A 22,898-nucleotide genomic window follows, 5' to 3' on the forward strand; every position below is an offset into this window, starting at 1 on the left:
TAATTAATAAAATCTCATTTTTGTACATTTCAAGACTTGTGCAAATTAGATATTAATTTCAATATTTGAATAACCCTTCGATGAGCTAGCTTTTTAGATCTTGTTTTACTCGAAGCACTGAGGGTGCCCTAGATGTATATATTTCTTGTTAACTATAACTCATGTGCCGAAATTCACAAGATGATGATGGCGATCCGAATTCTTCTGTCATCTTGGGTTTTCTGGTGGCTGAAGTCATCCTCTCCAAAAGAATAAATAAATATCTGTATGACTTACGCCTTAATACAGCCTCACTAAGTCTTATGAAAATTAATTATTGAACTCAAACTTAAATCTTTCAAACATACAATTATTAACAAAAAAGGGACTTGTGCTCTATAAAATTAGTGGCGTTCCTGGTGACATCTGGCAAGCAAGTGGGTGGGCACATCTACCCCTATTCTCTACGATCATACTTCCATATTCCAAATTTGCATATTAGTTAAATATTCAACTACTACGCCATTATATAATCAAATAGTCCGTGTCAATCTGCTAGGCTATTACATAAATATTATGTGTTATATTTTATAATCACTCAGATTACATCTGGTACATGAACTGAGTAGTGAAAACTTATCAATTCTTATCATTTATATAAATACTGAGGGTTATTTTTGAATCAACTCGTTTTTACCGCCAATCAGCCACTGCATTTTGATTGGCTCATCTAAAAATTACAAATGTATCCATGCGCCTGATAGAATATACACACTTCCTTAATATTTTTATTTATTTTACATATTTTGTACATGCTCATTTGACACAATAAATATTTTTAGGATTATTGAATTGTTTTTCCTTTTACAATAACATGCCATGTGGTTACCAAATCCTCTGGTTGAATGCTATTTGTTTACAACTAAAATTTGCCACAGGTGTCTGGTTAAATTTCAAATTATACGGCTTGACCGATTAGAGAGGTTGCCGACCAGTAAGTATTATAGCCTAACCTCAAAATTTCATTATTTATATAATTCAATAAATAGCAAATAGAATTCTTTTCTATTTAGCTGTTCGAATTGTAGCCAGGATACCCGTTATTATCTAATCTCTCACTTGTTGATATCGCACCCGGCGAAAACAAAGCAGCTGTTTGCTAGATACCTAAAAAATCTTTTCATTAAGCGATTTTGCCAGCTATTCAAGATAATTTGTTATAAACATAATCTGAAATAAGGTCCTGTCCTTAGGTACTGGTTGCCATGGAAAAATATTTAATGTGAAATTTTCAGTTCAATACTATTATCAAAAATTTATATTTGTTTGTTTTTTGAATGTAAATTTGTGTTTGAAAATAGTTTTCTTGATTTTAAACTTTATAAAATAAAAAATCAGGAAGTTGAAGTGCAAATTTCTAGTACGAAAACATGAGGATCCGTATACATAACCTATTAGCTTGAGTGTTGATAGGAAATGACATTGGGTAATGCGGCAAGGCAGAACATCCGAAAGGATCTCTCCGCCGATGAAAACTATAAGGGTAATAAAAAAATAAGGTGCTGTCCTGATGGGGGAATAGATCCGAATGGATTATTATTTAAAAAAATTATGTGGATTTCTAAACATTCAGATGAAAGTTTAAAGACTCAAATTTTATCAGAAATCCATGGATTTCTAAACATTCAGATGAAAGTTTAAAGACTCAAATTTTATCAGAAATCCATGCAACACCTCCCTATCAAATCAACTGTATATGATAATTATTATTCATGGAAAAGTCATACTTTACATTTTTATACTATTTACTTCATGTTGTGTCATTCATACACAACCCTACTCAACATTGGAATTCTCATTTTACTCACATTAATAAATGTCCACTAACCGGAGGTTTTCTCTCGTTTCTATTATATGGATTAAGTTTATCAAGATCAGAAAAATATTCAAGAATTGAATAAAATTCGTGCGCCTAGATTTTGCAAAACAAATTTATTAACATTGTTCATTTGAATCTGCTTCTATTTGATGGAATTGAAAGAATGGCTTGAATGAAATATTTTATTACCTTTATATATACCTATTATTATTACCTATGAGATTCGACTGTCAAAAGTGACTTCAATACCAATTTCTAAATTAACTAGTTTGTTCAACTGAACATACATTGCGGATTCACTGAATCAAGTATTTGAATGAAGAACAATGAAAATAAACTTTTTGACGTGGAAGCATACACAATGCTAACTTGATTTATCATTGAAATTGTATTAAGCTCTCCTCATAAAATTGAATAACAACATCCCGTTACAATAGGTTATTACAATGAATTGAATGTGACAACTTCAAAGTAATAAGAGAAGCTTTGAACTCGAAAACGTAATAAGGATTAATCTAAGAATCCAGGGTAGCTAACAACTATTGAGATCTCTTTTCACAATATTTCTATTTCAATGATCGAAATATGGAATGGTCAGTAGAAGCAAATAATTATACCAGTCTTTGAAATCAGAAGCTTAGTATAGGAACGAAGCTTAGTAGCCTATCTTCTACTAGAGATAGAAAAGTTTATTCTCGTGAATAAAAACCGAGAAGTATGATTTTTCAATTGCCGAAAACCCCTAAATATAAAAATATGAATAACTTAGCCATCTATCATTATGTATCCTACATGTGAATTATTTCCAGTATCTTCGATTTTCTCTTCTATTGTTTACTAGTAATGTAACCATATTAATCTGTAGATGTTTGAGCTGCTGTGACTGTAGGATGTGATATAATAGTAATTGTTGTCTTGAAAGAAACATAAAATTCAATGTCTTTTCTATTTATTTGTCAATCAGTTTTTTCTCCAATTCTTAGTTCTTATTTTCCTCCAACCACTTTTTACTTCAAGAGTGATATCTCAATATATTCTTTTTATAAATAACATACAACCATAAAGGGTTGTTTCCGGTTTTCTTACCCATATCGTCTTCTAAAGGGTGAATTTTGATTGTACAAATATAGAAGATCTGATTCTGAATGTCTATGGCGAACTGAACTCGTTCTGTATTTAGAACAACGCAGGTAGGCAGGTATTGGGTTTCGTTTCCTCAAAATTGCAAAACTTTAGATGCCCTGATAGAATTCAATATTGAGGGAAGGTGTTCTCGCGCGACCTTTTTGAAAGCGAGACAGGGAGGATTGCAGCTGCATTTTTTATGCAGAAGATGAAAAAATTAAGAAACCGTGGCAGGAGGGTCGCGATAAGAAAGGAGTCCACAGGTAGGAAGACAAGAATAGATAGATCTTCGGTAGTTCGAATACTGCAGTCATCATTCCGGGGTTACATTTTTTCTGTTTCTTCCATTCCTTCCGATTCAGACCGGCGCAAAGGTCAATCAAAAACACCTGTGACCTGTAACAAAACCCGGAATCCTGCCTCCTCTCCATGCAACAGCCAAGGCGATTAAGCTATTATCGACTAATATCTAGTTCAAACTTAATTTGCCTCGTTCCACACTTCGGTGGAAAATTGTTGCAACGCCACGTTTCACAAGCAATTTATTCGAGAAAGACATCAGGAAGACGGCTTTTGTTCAGTTGCAGCCAATTAGATTGAGAAGTTTCAGATCATTCAACACCTTTTCAAAAATAATCGATGCTATTAGGCTCTAATTCCCGAGAAGTTTACGTCCATTTACCAGTAGCACATTTTCAACTATGAATGGAAAGATACACTGTGTCTCTATTAGGACTGGATCAGCTATATGTGACGCTCTGAAATGAATAGATCTGATGAAATAATAGCAAAAATGAAACAGGAAGTCTGCTGTTACGTGGAGAGGCTTGCTTGAGAAATATTTTACCAATCAAATTGATTTATAGTTGCTGCTCCCTGAGTTTTGTAATACCAATGTATTTTCCACTACACTCATGATCATGTCAGGTCATGAGACTCGTTATCAATATGATAGAAACGGCAACATAGGATGAAGAGTTAAACAATAAACCGACATTCTTCGTTGGATTGTAATTTTTTAAAATTTTTAATTTGTTCACTTCTCTAAATATTGTATTTTGAGATCAATCTTTTTTCTGTTCATAATCGTTATAATGGACCACACTGTTTGTGCCTACTGAAAGCAATTTCTTACTCCTATTATTAGGAGTTTTTAAATTATTCCTAATTATTATCCTATTGCTATTATTTAGGATTATTCCTAATTTATCAGTTTTCCGAGAATAAATGTAATATGAATCATTAACAATGACTTTCTCAAGTATTCCTCGACTCTTTTACAGGAGAAAGAGAATACACGATCTTAGAACGTAGAAAGTCACATATATGGAAAAAAGTGTGCTTGCAAATTTATTCAATGAAGAGGTGGTTTTCATTCATCGAACGGTGTGGCCTGTAGGGCGGAAGCGCAGCGCGGAGGATGATTGGCGGTGTTTGTGCGCATAGTCGTGTGAGAAACCGCGAATTCCACAGCAGAGCAGAGGCTCGTCGATATATATGCAAGGAGAGCGGCTGTTATGTCGTGTGAGTGAGGAGACGACATCCACAGTGTAATTAAATATGCCAGTTGTTGGAAGAGAGAGCACCAGAGACTGGAGTTGAGCAGAAGAGAGAGACTCTCACTCGTGGCCTCTCCATCTCGGGAGAACAAACAGGCATAATAATATTAAACTCTTTCACAGTTAATGGCAAAACCACGCCATCTGTTGGTCGAGCAGCGCATTATATCGGATCATTAATAAAAAAATGAAGGGCGTGGAGTGTATAGTTTAATATTTTTTAAAAAAAGCTTTTTTGGAATCAGGAAAGGAGCGCGCGCGGTGGTGGTTAGTGGTTGATGAGAGGGGGAGTGGAAGGGTGAATGGAGTGGGGTTGGGGAGTGAGGGACCTGCGCACAAGTGTGTGCGCGGTGGACTGGATGCCGCGCCGCGTCTCCCGTGTAAACGGCTTGTGAGTTTTTTGGCTTCAGTACCCATTTGAAATGGGTTGAAGACGCTCGGTCGTGGATATTATTTTTTGTTATAATTTCTGTTTATGAGTTCTCATTGTTCAGCGTGGTGGTGGGGAGCGAGTACATAGGAGGGAGATTAGGCGATGCAATGGAGGGGATGCGGACGGATTTCGGGCCCTCAGACATTTTTCAAATTTTAGTTGAATTATGATTTCGGTGTGTGCGTCGGCGAGAAGCGATTTGTGACATTTGATGTGTAATAACGTTTCGAACAGTGCCTGTCGATTGTATTGTTATTAGTCTATTATAGCTGATTGTATTGACTAGTACCAAACCGATGTCAACTTGCTCAAGTCAGCCGATCATGTACATACATATCGCGAAACTAGTTTGATTAGATCACCGCTACTGTGCCATTAGATTAGACTAAAACAAGTACAGTATAGTGAAGTGATGATGCATTTGACGACTTCTTATCACTGAGATAACGGTGCGTGTGATGCCGTCTGCTGTTCACCACTGACCGGTGTTTGCATCAGGTAAGTGAGATTGTGTTGTTGTATAGTGTGATAAGAGAGCCGAGCCGGCCACGCGTTCCAATGTCCCGCCTGCGCTCTTATCACACTCTCTGCCCAGCCTCTCAGTCTCAGTGCAACTCCATGCTTCCTTCTTGAAATTCTCCCCTTTGCAATGTTTACTTATGCAAATCCTTACATATTGGACCTCTACATACTTTACAACTTGAAGCTCCATGAATGTCGATCATGAATCGAACTTATATGTAGGACTATACAAAAAACTATCAGTAACAAAACTCCTTACCTGAAAGTCCTATACTTCTCTAAATGAGTATCATGCTCATTACCAGAATGTACGAAAAAATCAATAATTCACACCAAATATAATTCCCATTATCGTTTACGAAATCGTGTTACATGCCATGAGAATATTTTAAAGTTGAATACTGGATAGTTGAGAAACTCAACCTGATATCAAAATTAGTCAATTGATTTGATTTTCTGTGGTGAATTTTGAATAATGAATTGTTTCATTCACTTACAAGTAGGCATTCTTCATCCTTTAGTGCGATCAGATGTCTTTTGAAAGTTCGTTCTCTGAGAGCAGGAAATTCAGTAAGGCGTCAGGATGACTTGTATAAATTCAATACAGATATTTTCCAATTTCTCGATACTATAAAGTTCATATTCAGCATAAACATTCTTCAGTTAATGTGTGAAAGTTCTTGAGGGACATGACACCCATATTTCGATACTTTTTTCGTTAGGAAGACATCAGGTTCTGTAGTCAGCATGATTATCATTAGAAGAAGTATTTTAGGCTTCTATCATAGCATGAAGAATCTAGCATTTTGGCAATTGCACAAACAATAACTATTTTTACTTGATGTATAAGAATATTGAGATTAGACGAAAAATGACTAGTGAGTAGTACCGTTCAAAGATTTCAATATTAATCGATTCATTTACTGAATTTAAGACTTAAATTCAATTTCAAGTAACCTATGTGTTCATTATTTAATTTGTACTATTAAAATATATATATAACGTGTACTTGTATACAAAGTATCAATGTTACTGTATCCTTATGAAGTGACTTTTGTCAATGCAATTATTTTTGTTTGTGACAATAAAACATTCTTGATTCTTATTAAATTCTTGTAGTATGTCAAATATCTATATCGTACACGTAATGTTGTAATGCACAAATTTTTATAAGGATTCCATCCATGCTTAATTTCTTAAATATTTTTTTAGTTGAACGTTCTTTGTATATGAAGTCTTACAATAAGTCTCTGATAATATCATCTTCGATAGTTCAGAAGAGAAGCTGGCTAAAAATTGTGAAATGAAAAAAAAACTAGAACCAAATCGTTAGTTAAGCTATTGTGAGAGATACGTTAGATTCGTAGCTCAGTACACAAGTATAGTTTGTTTAACAAGTTTGATTTTGAGTCACAATGCTACTTGGAATATTTTGTGAGCCACTAATTCTTGTGAAAAGAGTTTTCATTCGTTTTGATTATTTCAGGATAGCGGTTCTCGAATAATTTTTAATTATGATATATTTTATATACGCTATATTCTAATACCGTACCATATTTCCAGTTTTTCCTTCAAATAATAAGACTATGTTTTAATAAGCTGTGCTGAATAGTGAGTTGTGTTTTTCTGACTCTAAATTTTGTAAAATTTGTGTACAAAATTATAAATTAATGGTAATTTGAGTGGTTCTTGACATCATTTGTAATATATTATTCATTTAAAGTATTAAGCCAACCTTCAAAATTTTCAAATCATTATTCCTGGACCGAAAATCAAGTTTGCAGTGTGTGATTTTATAACCTTCGGACAACATAAACATTCTATCAAAATTTTTGGTGAGAAATAGTACAGGCTCAGTCTAGTTTTTCCTCCAATGTCATAACTATATTATGATTATAATGTTCTGTACAATGAATGAATAAATAAATAAATATAATGATACAGTGTAATGGAATTACCATGTGTACAGTATGTAATCCATGATAGTAGTTTATTAGGTCTACTATAAAAAACAACATAAGCATAGAGCATTTATATGTCAGAGAACGTTTTTAAATGTGAAAACAAATACAATATCCTATCAACATCCTATCACTTCAATTAGTTCACTCACTTGAAATTAACTTATTATAGACAGTATTCTATTACACAAAAGTTGGCTTGAGTTCTGATAAGTTTCTTTCAATTGAATTCACAAAAATGATCAGTAAACAACTCAGATGGATATTATGGGGAAAATGACTACGAATAGACCGTTTGTATTCTTGGAGTCAAAAAATTTATTTATTTGTATGTTGTTGGAATAATATGAAAGAGTTGTTGGTAGATGAAATCTCAATTATAGTATTCAATAGGCGTCGATTGATAACACAAATGATCACGGTGAGAAAAATAAACTAATCTAGTAGTAAAAATCTAGACTCAATATTCTTGAGCATCTGAAGTTTGAATTTGAATATGAGATTTATTTGTGGATAAACTCCAGATGCCTCCAAACGAATCAAAAATGTTTCAGATCATTCGAGTGTAAAATATTAATGGAAAAATCCAAGAATTCATGCAATAAATGTCAATGGTCGCTTTGTACGCCCCTCCATCAAATTTGTGTTTGAGACTGGTTCATCCATTATTTACAAAATAGGCACCAATAAATAGGAACAGTTACATTTTATATTGGGCAATCGAATTTTAATTTTCAAATTAAGGCAAATAGTAACATTATATTGGCTCAATGTCATCTTTCAATTTTTGTTAAATAGTCAGGTAGAATTAATAACAACACTCAATAATAGAAACAGGACTTTGAAATGTAACTATTACAGTGACCTACATCAACTACCAAGCCTATATTAGATTTTTTATGGTTGTGACGTGAGATGCTCCAAACAAGAAATAATTTCTTGCCAAAGAATGTGAGCAAATTATTACCAAAAGCCTATCAAAATATTGCAGTTCAATTAAAAACGCTAAATGCGTTCTCATTACATTGCATCAAGTGGAAATAGTTTTGCTGTAGCAGCATTTCTAAAAATTGACAAATTGATAGTTAAACTATTCTCAGTGATAATCTACTTCTAGGCTCCACTCTTGTGCAGTAAGAAAATTGTGGGCTTTATAAATTCGTGTCATTCTCCTAATATATTATGAACTTGAGGAGTTCTTGAAAGATTCTAAATTCAATGATCAAATAAGTTTCTATCCTATAAACCTTAAATCCAAAATAATGGTATTATAATAAAATTATGACAACCTATTCGATGCATGATAGAATTAATTTGAATTCTTCTCAAATATCCAGACTATCCAGAATAAGTAGAGGACTTTCTGAAAAAGATTGATTATTAGAAAATTCCACAATCCCAGGGTCTATAATAAATATTAATTTTGAGACTTTAATTTATTCCAGTCACATAATAATGCATTACATCTTCTGAAATTGCTAAGAGCTATTTGAGGGATTATTTGATAGATGACAGCCTAAAAGTCACTAAATTTAGATAAGTTATTATTATTTCTCAAGAAACTTATATGATATTATAGCCTATATTTGTGATATTTCATTATTATTAATTATTTTTACAAGAAAGCACAGACCGGGAGAGAAAAACTAAGAATACTCCTTGTACTATTCCCCTCCCAGATTTAGATAGCATTCAAAAAGTCCGAAATAGGGTTATGACTTTACTATGATATGATTTATATACAATTATCAATACTCTAACAAGTTCTTAAAAGTAGTGTAGGAATAGTCTCTTTCTAATGATCAGAAGATTCAATTTTTATCACAAACAAAACTAGGATAGGTATGTTCAATAAACTGTCTATGGCTTGATGTGTTCACTGATTAGCTTGAATTGAATGCTCCTATTACTATTGTAATTCACGTTATTAAGTTCCGTTCGAAAAAATCAAGACCTCAATGCTTGCTTTTTTAATACTACTGTATTTAAAATTTATTCTGAAATTAACTAATAAAGATGAATAAATGTCTGAAATTTGTAGGAACAAGAATTTCCTTCCATTGAATAGATTTTGCATAGGCCTATTTTGTACTTGACTCATGAACCAAGTATGAATAACTGTTGCAATTTACAATTTGATGTTAAGAAAATTCACTCCTAAAGGTAATTAAACTAAGGATTGGGTTATTCACACAATAATTATTATTTCATTTGAGGAAGTAATCAAATGTCTCAAATAGTCTATTTAGCTTCCTGGCGATTGTTGTGAATGTAATCTAATACACAGCAATTTATTTTATTAAACGTACAATGTACTGAAAATTCATTGATAACCCTTGAAATTCATATAGGCCTGTATTATTATTGAACGGTCTGATAGAATAATGTTCATGTCATTTTGCAGTTTGGCATTTCTAAGCATATTTTTAAAACAATATAGAAATATAATAATTGTTTAAGGTCAAATGTCACTGTAATTATAAGTGATTTACCCATAAGAGATAAAATTGTTCTTAATAGTCACCGAAAATATCTATAGGGCATTATAAAAATATAGGGCAATCACTATTATTAGCATTATGTGTTTCTCTGTTAATTTTGTTGTACTCCGAGAGAGATGAGGTAGGCTACCTGTATTTACTTGAAATGACAATAATCACTCTCAAGCAAGGGAAGCTTCCCTGTACGCAAGGAGAAAATCTCTTATTATGAAAAGTCAATTTGATTATTGAAATCCTAAAATCATAATAACGTATCTCGCAATCTATTTCTATAATTTTTATATCTACAGTTTATTTTTATATCTTTACTTATTCATTTATACTAGCACAATCCAGAATAATAAGACAATAACAAAATAATATTATAGCGTATCATTTTGTATCTAAAAGATTAGTAAAAATTATTAATTAGTAAATTATGTATTCTCTGAATGAGAGAACGAGAGAAGAGGTAATGAAAGGATGATTGAATAGAACAGAGGCAGTACGAGAAAGAGAATTTGAGAGTGAGAGAGACCGCATTCGCCAGAGAGATTTGGGAGTTTGTTCGGAAACGGTGCTATTCAGGCCACTGTCGTTCTAATCTCCATTATCGTTCGTTTTCGTATTTAATAACAATATTTTTTCATCTCGATCTAGTTTTTTTATCTTTTTTGCAAAAGTGTGAGAGCATTTTTCGTTCCGTTGTGCGAAAATTATAAAGCAGTTTAAGAGCTGGTATTATGAGGCTGTTATCTGTTGCCGAGCAAATATTTAAAATTCGATTTCTCACAGTATTTTTTGTAAGTTAGTTTTTACTGTTCGATTCTCGAGTGATGTAAGGTTATTCCCGTGAGACAGTACTGGAGTTGGAGAGAACCTCCACTCAACGATTGCAAACAGGTAATATCGATTGCATTTCCCATAATTCAATACTACACTTTTTATTTCTCGACTTTAGCTTCTATTTTTATTTCTGAGCAAAGTTTACTTAAGAAACTTGTTTGTAGAAGCTCGCTCGCACTCAAGGACTTGTTGATCTGAAAATATCATGTATTGTTCTACTTAATTTTTTCTTTTCAAATCTTCATCAATGTATATCATTGTTACTGATCTCACATATAGTCAATACATTCACGAATTTAGGAAATGTAACTTGGGTTTAGGAAAATGTAGTTATCATATAATTATCTTGATAGCAGAAAAAGATAATTCCTTTCAATCCATCCAGCCAGGTTAGCCGGGAAAGGCGTTGTACCCTTCAGTCTGCTAGTTGCTAGTGCTACCTGGTCGTGGGTTCGAATCCCGCCGGTAGGCATGGATGTTTGATTATCTCATGCAATCACTCACGCACTTTCCATTACCCACGAGCAAGCTGGAAGCTTATGTGAGCATCATCAGCAATGAAAAAAAAACACAGTTCTCAGGAAATATCAAATCGTGGCTTGATAAACTGGAATTATTATTATTATATATTATTATTATTATTATTATTATTATTATTATTATTATTATTATTATTATTATTATTTCTCTTGAGTTGTTTCCGATAAAATGTTGCTGCTCAGTTGATCTATTATTGTTTTCCATTATCGTTGACACGATACATAATCCAGTTCCACGCGATTTTCGGAATTAATAGCAATGTTTAAATGCATATATACAAACTTCTCAAAGATAGCTTGAGAAAGAATTATCAATCTCCAGGAGGGGGAATGTAGAATTGATTCAATTTAATTGGGACTATGAACCAAAGCCTGGTTGTAGGAATTCTTAGCTCCTGTTCACATTAGTATACTCGGTGAAAACAGTTGACAACTTTTTATCCATTTCAAGTTGATCTATTATTGTTTTCCATTATCGTTGACACGATACATAATCCAGTTCCACGCGATTTTCGGAATTAATAGCAATGCTCAAATGCATATATACAAACTTCTCAAAGATAGCTTGAGAAATAATTATCAATCTCCAGGAGGGGGAATGTAGAATTGATTCAATTTAATTGGGACTATGAACCAGAGCCTGGTTGTAGGAATTCTTAGCTCCTGTTCACATTAGTATACTCGGTGAAAACAGTTGACAACTTTTTATCCATTTCAAGTGGGGAACATTGGATTTTCGACAACTGTCAACTTGTTAACCTCGAGTTTTAGTGCTTTGGGACAGCAAACGTGACACTCAGTACAAATTGAGAGTGTCTCGAAAAGACACAAGTTTAATGGGACGAGATGCGAGACATATTGTCATCGAATGTCTCTAATGGGCGTGAAAAACCGTAACGTCTGGCGAAATCCGCATGCGAATCACAAGCAAATTGTAGTGCTAGCAGAAGAGGTGTTGAGGAAAGGTAAGGCTGCGATCACTCTTGGAAAAAATGAACATGCTTGGCACGTTCCTGTGCCGGGCCTTCTGAGGAATGCGGACTGGGCATCATTCAATCGAATACGAACCATCATTCTACGTCTTTCGCTTCACTTTTACCAATAATTTCAGTTTACATTATTTCTCCACTGCATTTTGCTCTGTTCTCTGTACCAATCTTCCGCCTTTTTTCTGTAACCTCGTTCCTCTTCGACAAGCGAATATTTCAGTTTTCACCGAATGGAACACTTCTTGCAAAAACTTCAACTTTTCCACTGAAACACACGTGCACACCTTGCTAGCGAAATGACATCACATCCGGAGACCTACTTAGCCTACTAACAAATGTTAACAATCAGACATTGGGTGATTTTATAGAACGCGCATATATAATTGCCCTCGCGCGTTCACTACACACACTCACACACTTACACATTCCACTAACCTGCATACTTTCTCTCCTTGTGCTATCAACAAACACAGAGGTGTTTCATGTTGTGTGTACTTGCAAAATAATGAAAAGTGCACCATACCAATTCATTATACATTCGCCTTCTAAGAAATGGATGTGTTTTTGCTTGCGTTCCGTGGAAGAACCTAATAATTGAGGTTGTTAAGCAATTTATCTTTACTGCTATCAACAGGTGGAGTTTTCTTAGCGCCAAAATAGACTTACATTCACTCTTGAGCACAAAAATCATCAAGGCATATACATTATGACACATATGCTTTCAATAACTTGAATGTACAAACCTAACGCAACGCACTGAAGTAACTAGTAGGTTGTTTATAGTTATGAGAAGTATGACCCCCATCAAATTGAGCAAAGGATGAATAATTCCATGAAGTAATGATCCCAGGAGAAGTTTGAAATTGTAAGAATACACAAATCAACTCAAGATTTTTTGTAACATATCAAATCAAATAATTTCATGAAGTAATGATTCCAGGAGAAGTTTGAAATTGTAAGAATACACAAATCAACTCAAGATTTTTTGTAACATATCAAATCAAATAATTTCATGAAGTAATGATTCCAGGAGAAGTTTGAAATTGTAAGAATACACAAATCAACTCAAGATTTTTTGTAACATATCAAATCAAATAATTTCATGAAGTAATGATTCCAGGAGAAGTTTGAAATTGTAAGAATACACAAATCAACTCGAGTTTTTTTTTAACATATCAAATTGTGCAGCGTGCATATGAACTGATAAAATAAATTATCATAAAGGTATTGCAATTTCATTTTAGTCTGTGAATCATAAAATTGCAGGGTTGAATGGCATTAACAGGCATCCATTGCCTCGGTATCCATTCTCAGGACAATAACGTTTATTATGAAAAGTCAATTTGATTATTGAAATCCTAAAATCATAATAACGTATCTCGCAATCTATTTCTATAATTTTTATATCTACAGTTTATTTTTATATCTTTACTTATTCATTTATACTAGCACAATCCAGAATAATAAGACAATAACAAAATAATATTAAGATTCATATTTATTTAGATTACAAAATAATATTATAGCGTATCATTTTGTATCTAAAAGATTAGTAAAAATTATTAATTAGTAAATTATGTATTCTCTGAATGAGAGAACGAGAGAAGAGGTAATGAAAGGATGATTGAATAGAACAGAGGCAGTACGAGAAAGAGAATTTGAGAGTGAGAGAGACCGCATTCGCCAGAGAGATTTGGGAGTTTGTTCGGAAACGGTGCTATTCAGGCCACTGTCGTTCTAATCTCCATTATCGTTCGTTTTCGTATTTAATAACAATATTTTTTCATCTCGATCTAGTTTTTTTATCTTTTTTGCAAAAGTGTGAGAGCATTTTTCGTTCCGTTGTGCGAAAATTATAAAGCAGTTTAAGAGCTGGTATTATGAGGCTGTTATCTGTTGCCGAGCAAATATTTAAAATTCGATTTCTCACAGTATTTTTTGTAAGTTAGTTTTTACTGTTCGATTCTCGAGTGATGTAAGGTTATTCCCGTGAGACAGTACTGGAGTTGGAGAGAACCTCCACTCAACGATTGCAAACAGGTAATATCGATTGCATTTCCCATAATTCAATACTACACTTTTTATTTCTCGACTTTAGCTTCTATTTTTATTTCTGAGCAAAGTTTACTTAAGAAACTTGTTTGTAGAAGCTCGCTCGCACTCAAGGACTTGTTGATCTGAAAATATCATGTATTGTTCTACTTAATTTTTTCTTTTCAAATCTTCATCAATGTATATCATTGTTACTGATCTCACATATAGTAATACATTCACGAATTTAGGAAATGTAACTTGGGTTTAGGAAAATGTAGTTATCTTATAATTATCTTGATAGCAGAAAAAGATAATTCCTTTCAATCCATCCAGCCAGGTTAGCCGGGAAAGGCGTTGTACCCTTCAGTCTGCTAGTTGCTAGTGCTACCTGGTCGTGGGTTCGAATCCCGCCGGTAGGCATGGACGTTTGATTATCTCATCCAATCACTCACGCACTTTCCATTACCCACGAGCAAGCTGGAAGCTTATGTGAGCATCATCAGCAATGAAAAAAAAACACAGTTCTCAGGAAATATCAAATCGTGGCTTGATAAACTGGAATTATTATTATTATTATTATTATTATTATTATTATTTCTCTTGAGTTGTTTCCGATAAAATGTTGCTGCTCAGTTGATCTATTATTGTTTTCCATTATCGTTGACACGATACATAATCCAGTTCCACGCGATTTTCGGAATTAATAGCAATGTTTAAATGCATCTATACAAACTTCTCAAAGATAGCTTGAGAAAGAATTATCAATCTACAGGAGGGGGAATGTAGAATTGATTCAATTTAATTGGGACTATGAACCAAAGCCTGGTTGTAGGAATTCTTAGCTCCTGTTCACATTAGTATACTCGGTGAAAACAGTTGACAACTTTTTATCCATTTCATTGGATTTTCGACAACTGTCAACTTGTTAACCTCGAGTTTTAGTGCTTTGGGACAGCAAACGTGGCACTCAGTACAAATTGAGAGTGTCTCGAAAAGACACAAGTTTAATGGGACGAGATGCGAGACATATTGTCATCGAATGTCTCTAATGGGCGTGAAAAACCGTAACGTCTTTCGAAATCCGCATGCGAATCACAAGCAAATTGTAGTGCTAGCAGAAGAGAGGTGTTGAGGAAAGGTAAGGCTGCGATCACTCTTGGAAAAAATGAACATGCTTGGCACGTTCCTGTGCCGGGCCTTCTGAGGAATGCGGACTGGGCATCATTCAATCGAATACGGACCATCATTCTACGTCTTTCGCTTCACTTTTACCAATAATTTCAGTTTACATTATTTCTCCACTGCATTTTGCTCTGTTCTCTGTACCAATCTTCCGCCTTTTTTCTGTAACCTCGTTCCTCTTCGACAAGCGAATATTTCAGTTTTCACCGAATGGAACACTTCTTGCAAAAACTTCAACTTTTCCACTGAAACACACGTGCACACCTTGCTAGCAAAATGACATCACATCCGGAGACCTACTTAGCCTACTAACAAATGTTAACAATCAGACATTGGGTGATTTTATAGAACGCGCATATATAATTGCCCTCGCGCGTTCACTACACACACTCACACACTTACACATTCCACTAACCTGCATACTTTCTCTCCTTGTGCTATCAACAAACACAGAGGTGTTTCATGTTGTGTGTACTTGCAAAATAATGAAAAATGCACCATACCAATTCATTATACATTCGCCTTCTAAGAAATGGATGTGTTTTTGCTTGCGTTCCGTGGAAGAACCTAATAATTGAGGTTGTTAAGCAATTTATCTTTACTGCTATCAACAGGTGGAGTTTTCTTAGCGCCAAAATAGACTTACCTTCACTCTTGAGCACAAAAATCATCAAGGCATATACATTATGACACATATGCTTCCAATAACTTGAATGTACAAACCTAACGCAACGCACTGAAGTAACTAGTAGGTTGTTTATAGTTATGAGAAGTATGACCCCCATCAAATTGAGCTTAGGATGAATAATTCCATGAAGTAATGATCCCAGGAGAAGTTTGAAATTGTAAGAATACACAAATCAACTCAAGATTTTTTGTAACATATCAAATCAAATAATTTCATGAAGTAATGATTCCAGGAGAAGTTTGAAATTGTAAGAATACACAAATCAACTCAAGTTTTTTTTAACATATCAAATTGTGCAGCGTGCATATGAACTGATAAAATAAATTATCATAAAGGTATTGCAATTTCATTTTAGTCTGTGAATCATAAAACTGCAGGGTTGAATGGCATTAACAGGCATCCATTGCCTCGGTATCCATTCTCAGGACAATAACGTTTATAGCAATTTCGCTCTCAACTCAGCCATAAAATTGTGGATGATAATTACAGTTCATTCTCACTCCATCAAATAAGTATATACGGCTCAGTTTTCCATCATCAGTTTTATTCGTGTAGACTAATAAAAGTGAAAAATTTTCTGTCTTTCGAAAAGATTCTATTCACGGTAATTGTGATTGATTGTATTTTTCAATTTCATGCCAATATCAAATATGAAATTTTGAATTATAGCGTTCTCCCACTGAAATTGTAGTTAAGCTTTAAATTAAAAATAAGAAATAAATTTTATATACTTATCAATATATATTTGGAGACCTGCAGTCTCTCCAATGGAATAACTTATTTTAAATTATAACTATATCTCTAGATTCTTGAAGTGTCTAATCAATTAGTCTAAACTCTATAGAATTATAAGAAATAAAAATAACAAAACCCAAGTTTAAAAGTTCACTTTACAAACGCCAATGACGATTAAAGCAGGCTGCTATAAACTACTGCTAATTTTTCTTCATCGTTCGAACCACGTATTTGAATAAATGTATTATGAGAACTCACCGCACAAAAAGTATTCATTGATTTTAGAATGATTTTCTGAGAAGAAATACATTAACTAAGTAATGTAAAACTTATGAGAGTTTCTTAACTAAGGTTTCATGTTTAACTAGTAGTTCTGTGAACAGTAGACGCAGTATTCTTATCCACAAGTACCTGATAGACCTTATGGAAATACAGCAATTAACTGGCTTCTCCACACATCTGTGTAATCACTTGTCAGCTGATTCATGATGAATAATTCTATAGTCGGATTTTTACTCTAATATTGGCGGATGAAGGAGGCTCATTTTTCCTTTTATATTTTCCTTGAAATGCAAAATTTCCAAAAACCTTGTATATACGTCGACGCGCAATTAAAAAAGGAACATACCTGTCAAATTTCATGAAAATCTATGACCGCGTTTCGCCGTAAATGCGCAACATATAAATATTTAAACATTTAGAGAAATGCCAAACCGTCGACTTGAATATTAGACCTCACTTCGCTTGGTCAATTAAAATGTAGAGACTCTGTTCAACTCCGTTCCCCGATTGTGTTCAACTCCGTTCCCAGATTCTGTTCATTAGACGCTTTAATAAACACTGATACTCTAAAACGCTGTGTTTAATTATCAATAATTAATTGTTGCAAAAAGAGGTACTTGACAAGCGTAACACCTGTTTTTTCCAAAGCTATTAAAAGTTCAGTGAGATGGATTCCACATGTTGAAGCTCCTAATTACTGGTCGGTTAGTTATAGTACTACTTGTGTCTTTCTACTCGTTTTCCAGAAAAAACTCTGATTGGAAGCACACGTCCTGTGGTACCTGTAGTAGTAGTAGTCTATCTGAATGGACGTAACCGGTCCTAGTCTTACCTTTTTTGTTCACATTCCTCACGTTTCCGGTGATCTCAATTTGTCACTATTTGTTATCTGTAGAGCTTCTTTGAGAAAGAGTCGGTCCATCTGGTATTGAGGATGAATGAATTCAATCACCTCAATCAAGGTGATACAAATTAACGAGAACGAGTGAGGAATACTGAATGAGGAGGAGAACGAGAAGGTGATACAAATAAACTAGAACGTATGAGAAATAGAGAAAGAGGAGAAAGGGGTGGGGGAAGTGAGGAACCAATTCGAGAGAACAGAGATGAACCACTTATGAAAAATGTCAATAATGTCGTGAGTACTATCTCATTCATTCAAGTAGGATAATCCCTAATCAAGTATGAGATGACTCATACTCGTAGACTGGAAGGAATTTTAAATCAGTTCAATTCTATTAATAGTTCATTTTTGCAATTTGATGATTTTTTACTAGAAACTGAATCTATTTCCTTTTTGTTGTTTCAGGTAATTGGAGTCATTCACTTCCGTTTCCATGGGAAATTCACAGTCTTGATATCGTAAGCTGAGATTCATTCATATTTTCGTGTCCGGAAAACAAATTTTGACAAACAAAAATAACAGAGTGTCATCTCAATGTCGTACGCATCGATCTCTAAATACTAGATAGAATCAATTTTGAATATCAATGGTCGTACGTAGTAGCTAAATCATTTCAAGTTATGCTGCAAAAGTGAATTATGTAAATTCTGTATTGATTTAATGTTAACAATCATATTTGACATTATAACTAGTAATCTAGGATTCATTACAGGCTAAATCATCATTTGATATTCACTTGAAATTCATGAATGAGATTTTAAGGGTATCCTATCCTTGAGCTCCCATCAGTAAAACTTGATGAATTATTGGCGTTTTAGTTTTAACGAGCACGGCAAGCCTCGCTTCCACGAGCAGCAGCTTAAAATCTTTCGGGCTTCACATCATTAAGAAAATTATTGGACTTTTAGTAAAGTTTGCCATAAGTCACATCGAAGTGTGGAGAAGTCGCTGCCGGTCTTAGCAATAAGAAGAGCGTTAGCTTCATTCTGTTCTGTGAGAAAGAGAACAACGAAGGTTCGTGTCAATGTAGAACCAAGATAACCAACCGACTTGCTCTGACTAAGTTCAGACAATAATCATTAAAAGTTGTAACTGGACGCATGCAACGAATTCATTAAACTGATACGACCGGCATTTTCCACTTTCTGAATTCCAAATGTCTGTCAGAACTACTAAGACTTTTAGATATTGTAATGTACAATTAGGCTGGGAACCCCTTCTAGCTGAGAATAATATTCTAATAATGCTCGTCTAGCGTGAAGACCTTATCTCTTTCTTAGTTGTTCACTTAGGCCACAAACAGCTTTGTCATTATCAAATAATAATCGTAATTACAACAATATTAATACCAATTATCCTTCCCGGAATTGTTCATCAGTGAGAGAACTGAAAATGTGAACATTTTTGGTGAAATTCTAACATTGGTTTCGACCAGTAGAGAAATAAATTAATTATTGTGTCGGATGTTGCCCATTACCAGGTTGTATGAAGAGTCTATTACGAGTTGTAGAACTAGAAAAAAACTGTTCTAGAATGTTCTGATTCGGAAGTTAATAATTTGTTCTCATCAGATATTATTCTTTCAAACGCCCCTCTATATTTCCAGATTCACAATAGTGTTCTTGAAAAGTACTTCATTATTATATGGCAAATTGTTGCAAGTTCTGAAAAAATTTTTTGCTCAAAATATAATTTTCCATGATGATATAATTTTATAGTTTTAAATAGGTTATGTGATTTAAATAATAGATTATAAATAGCATAACGTGTGAAAATTTTTCTAAATAAAGTACCAACTCTACGTAAGATTTATTGATTTATTGAGGTAATGTGATTTAAATAATAGATTATTAATAGCATAAAGTGTGAAAATTCTTCTAAATAGAGTACCAACTCTACGTAAGATTTATTGAGTAATGAACAAAGTAATTTGAACTTCACTGAATGTTACACTTTACAAATAATCTGAACTTTGTATAAATGGATTAAGTTTTTTTGCGGATATAGCCCACATGAGCTTATAGCTTGTGCATGGGTAATGGAAAGTGCGTGGGTGATTAGATGAGATAATCAAACGTTCTTGCCTATTGGCAGGATTCGAACCCACGATCAGGAAGCGCTAGCAGACGGGTGCAACGCCCAAGTCGTCTCCATTACCCTGTCGGAAAATTGAAATGTTCTTGAACAAGAAACAATATATTGAAGTAATATTGGATTTTAGTAATATTGGTTAGTTTGGTTAGACTAATCTTATATGGTTTCATAAGGAAATCTACCTCACCACTCAGTATGACTAGCATGTGTGGCCCTATTCAAAGGTTTACTTTTTGATCAACACGTTTCTAAAACTATTCCAAAACTCATGAAATAAGATTGATAAATCATGTATACGTTATTTCGTATCTCCGGTTCTCACTTGTAGTACTGGAAATCGTTCTGTGATATTATTCGAATATTATTCAGATAACTTCAGCAACAGCTTTGTTCATACCTTCAATAGCAGGTTTGAATTTGAAATTAGATACTTCTAAAAATTATTTATAAGAAATTTATAAAAATCCCAATTCTCATATACCTGATGGAACAACATTTGTCCCTCGGAAAATATTGCATAATAACTCGTGAACTTGATAAAACAATAGAACGATAATTCATAAGAATATAAAGATTGGTCTTCCATTGTTGTAGTTGGTTGAAGCCTACGTTTAGTGGGTCTGAATAACTCGTTAGAAGCAGCCATTCGGTAGTAGCAAGTGTTCTCTACTTCAACATATTTTTTGACATGATTTATTATACATTTACACAATAATACGGCAATAAGAAATTAAGGAAAATGTACACATCTATTGTGTGAAGTTCCACTTTGAGAGTCAAACTCTATTTACACGATACACTGCCGTCTAAAACATCTGCTCTCTGTTTGCCAGTCGTTTGTTCACTGAGAAAGAATATGAGTTCATTTAAGACTTATTCATTGGAGCTGTAAAATCTGTTTCATGTGCCGATCCAAGATTTACTCATTTTTCCTGCCAAGAAGTACATTCAAGTTTTGATCGTTGTGAACAATTTGGTACGTTTCAGTCATATTCTTATAAGTGAGCTCTCATTTGTTCCTGAACTACATATATACGTTGCTTATCCCTCTCCTACAGAACAGTTAACTCTGTTGAAACGTAGGCTCCTTCAAATAAAACGATGGAATAATATTCCATTAATTGTAAAATGTTTCCAACATTGGTTGACTTCCTTCAATCATTCAGGAAGGTCCAACATCAATCTCAAGTCCATTATTTGTCAATACTTTTCATGAATATACCATTTAAAAGCTTCAATATGATTCATTTTAGGTCTAAATGAGGAAATCTAACCCTAAAGTAGAAAAGATTAAAAAATCGTTCAATCGATTCCAATGTTTTGTTTGAATTGAATATTTTGAACCACAGATTCGTTGAAAATATTGATGGAACACTTGCTTTGTAACCTAACGTTGACAGAACCGTATGACAATTTGACAAATATCACAAGCATATCTTGAAAATATAAATTCAGCATTGAGTAAAACTCTACATCATTCATGAATATTTGTTTACCGCTTGTTCAACTGTGATGTTTGTGGAATCTGAACTGAGGGATAAAATCATAGCATTACGTGTGCGAAAATGTGACTCGGTTGTCCGATTAATGAATGCTCCCGTTTGCTTTAGCGTCTTCTTCTTCCTGTCTCTGCCATTTCTTTTGAACTTGTGCGATTTTGGCACGTTTTGAAATTCAAATCCGATTCGGTCAGCTAGCATTGTAAAAGTATGACACATTCATATGAAACGAAAAATGCATTAAAATTCAGCAGCGAGTGGTTTTTTGGCAGTTTGTTGACTCCGATCGCTTGATTTGATGTTAGATTCACATACGCACGCAAAGGGGCTTCCAAATTCGGAAGGCATGTTACGAGTGCAGATTCTGGAAGGTTTTTTCGATTATTATCGGTTTGCCTTGTTCGGTGACAGTTTGTTGACCCACAATGACTTCCATTGGATGAGTTTATCGGGTTTCGATTGAGTATTCGACTCTCGGGCCGCCACTGCCATAGACGCGTGGAAATGTCCACTATTTCAGCAACTTCCGGCAGCGAACGGCACGTACTTACTTTGCTTTATGGTCGATACAGAAATGGTATGCTCTCAACAAAGCAAATCACGTGTCACTCCCATTCGCCGCCATAAATGCATATCTTGACACACAATTGGACTAATTGCTACAAATGCGTGATCGCTTCACTTAGATTTCCGCCGATATTCGGAGCGCTTCACACGTCTACAGTCAGAAACAGGCCAGTGAAGTACATAGGTCTCATTCTCAATCAAACTATTTCTTCCTCATTATTTAAAACTATTTAAGAGTAGTCCGTTATTCCGTGAGTAAAAAGGTATATTAATAAGTAATATAAATAAATATTTCTGAGCCCGTTCCGACTATTCCACTCTGAGTAGGTGTTTTAGCAGCTAAATATGAACGTTCTCTAGGAGCAGCTCCAACCTAGAAATACATGATTATTATGATAATGTACTATTAGTTCATCTAAATTGAATGAAAAACTCGAGGTACAGTAGCAGTCATTTCTTAATTATTTGAAAGTCAAGTTGTGAACTATGTAGACTACGTTACAAAAATTTTAGAAATTGGAAAATTTCATTCTGACATCAAAAAAGTAATTTACTTCATCCAATTAAAGCATTCAAATTAGAACAATTATCTATGGAAGGG

General features: G+C 34.0%; 1 protein-coding gene across 2 annotated transcripts in view; it reads left to right on the forward strand.

Moving 5' to 3' along the window:
- Window positions 1-4,945: 4,945 nt before the first annotated feature.
- Window positions 4,946-22,898, forward strand: part of LOC111055279 (zinc finger protein castor homolog 1) — a 137,079-nt gene continuing 119,126 nt past the window's right edge. For both annotated transcript variants that reach the window (XM_039421153.1, XM_039421161.1), the window contains exon 1: window positions 4,946-5,473. The gene's annotated coding sequence lies outside the window, so the exon portion shown is untranslated. The remainder of the gene's footprint in view (window positions 5,474-22,898) is intronic.

This window comes from Nilaparvata lugens, chromosome 1 (assembly GCF_014356525.2).
Source record: "Nilaparvata lugens isolate BPH chromosome 1, ASM1435652v1, whole genome shotgun sequence".
Classification (NCBI taxonomy): domain Eukaryota; kingdom Metazoa; phylum Arthropoda; class Insecta; order Hemiptera; family Delphacidae; genus Nilaparvata; species Nilaparvata lugens.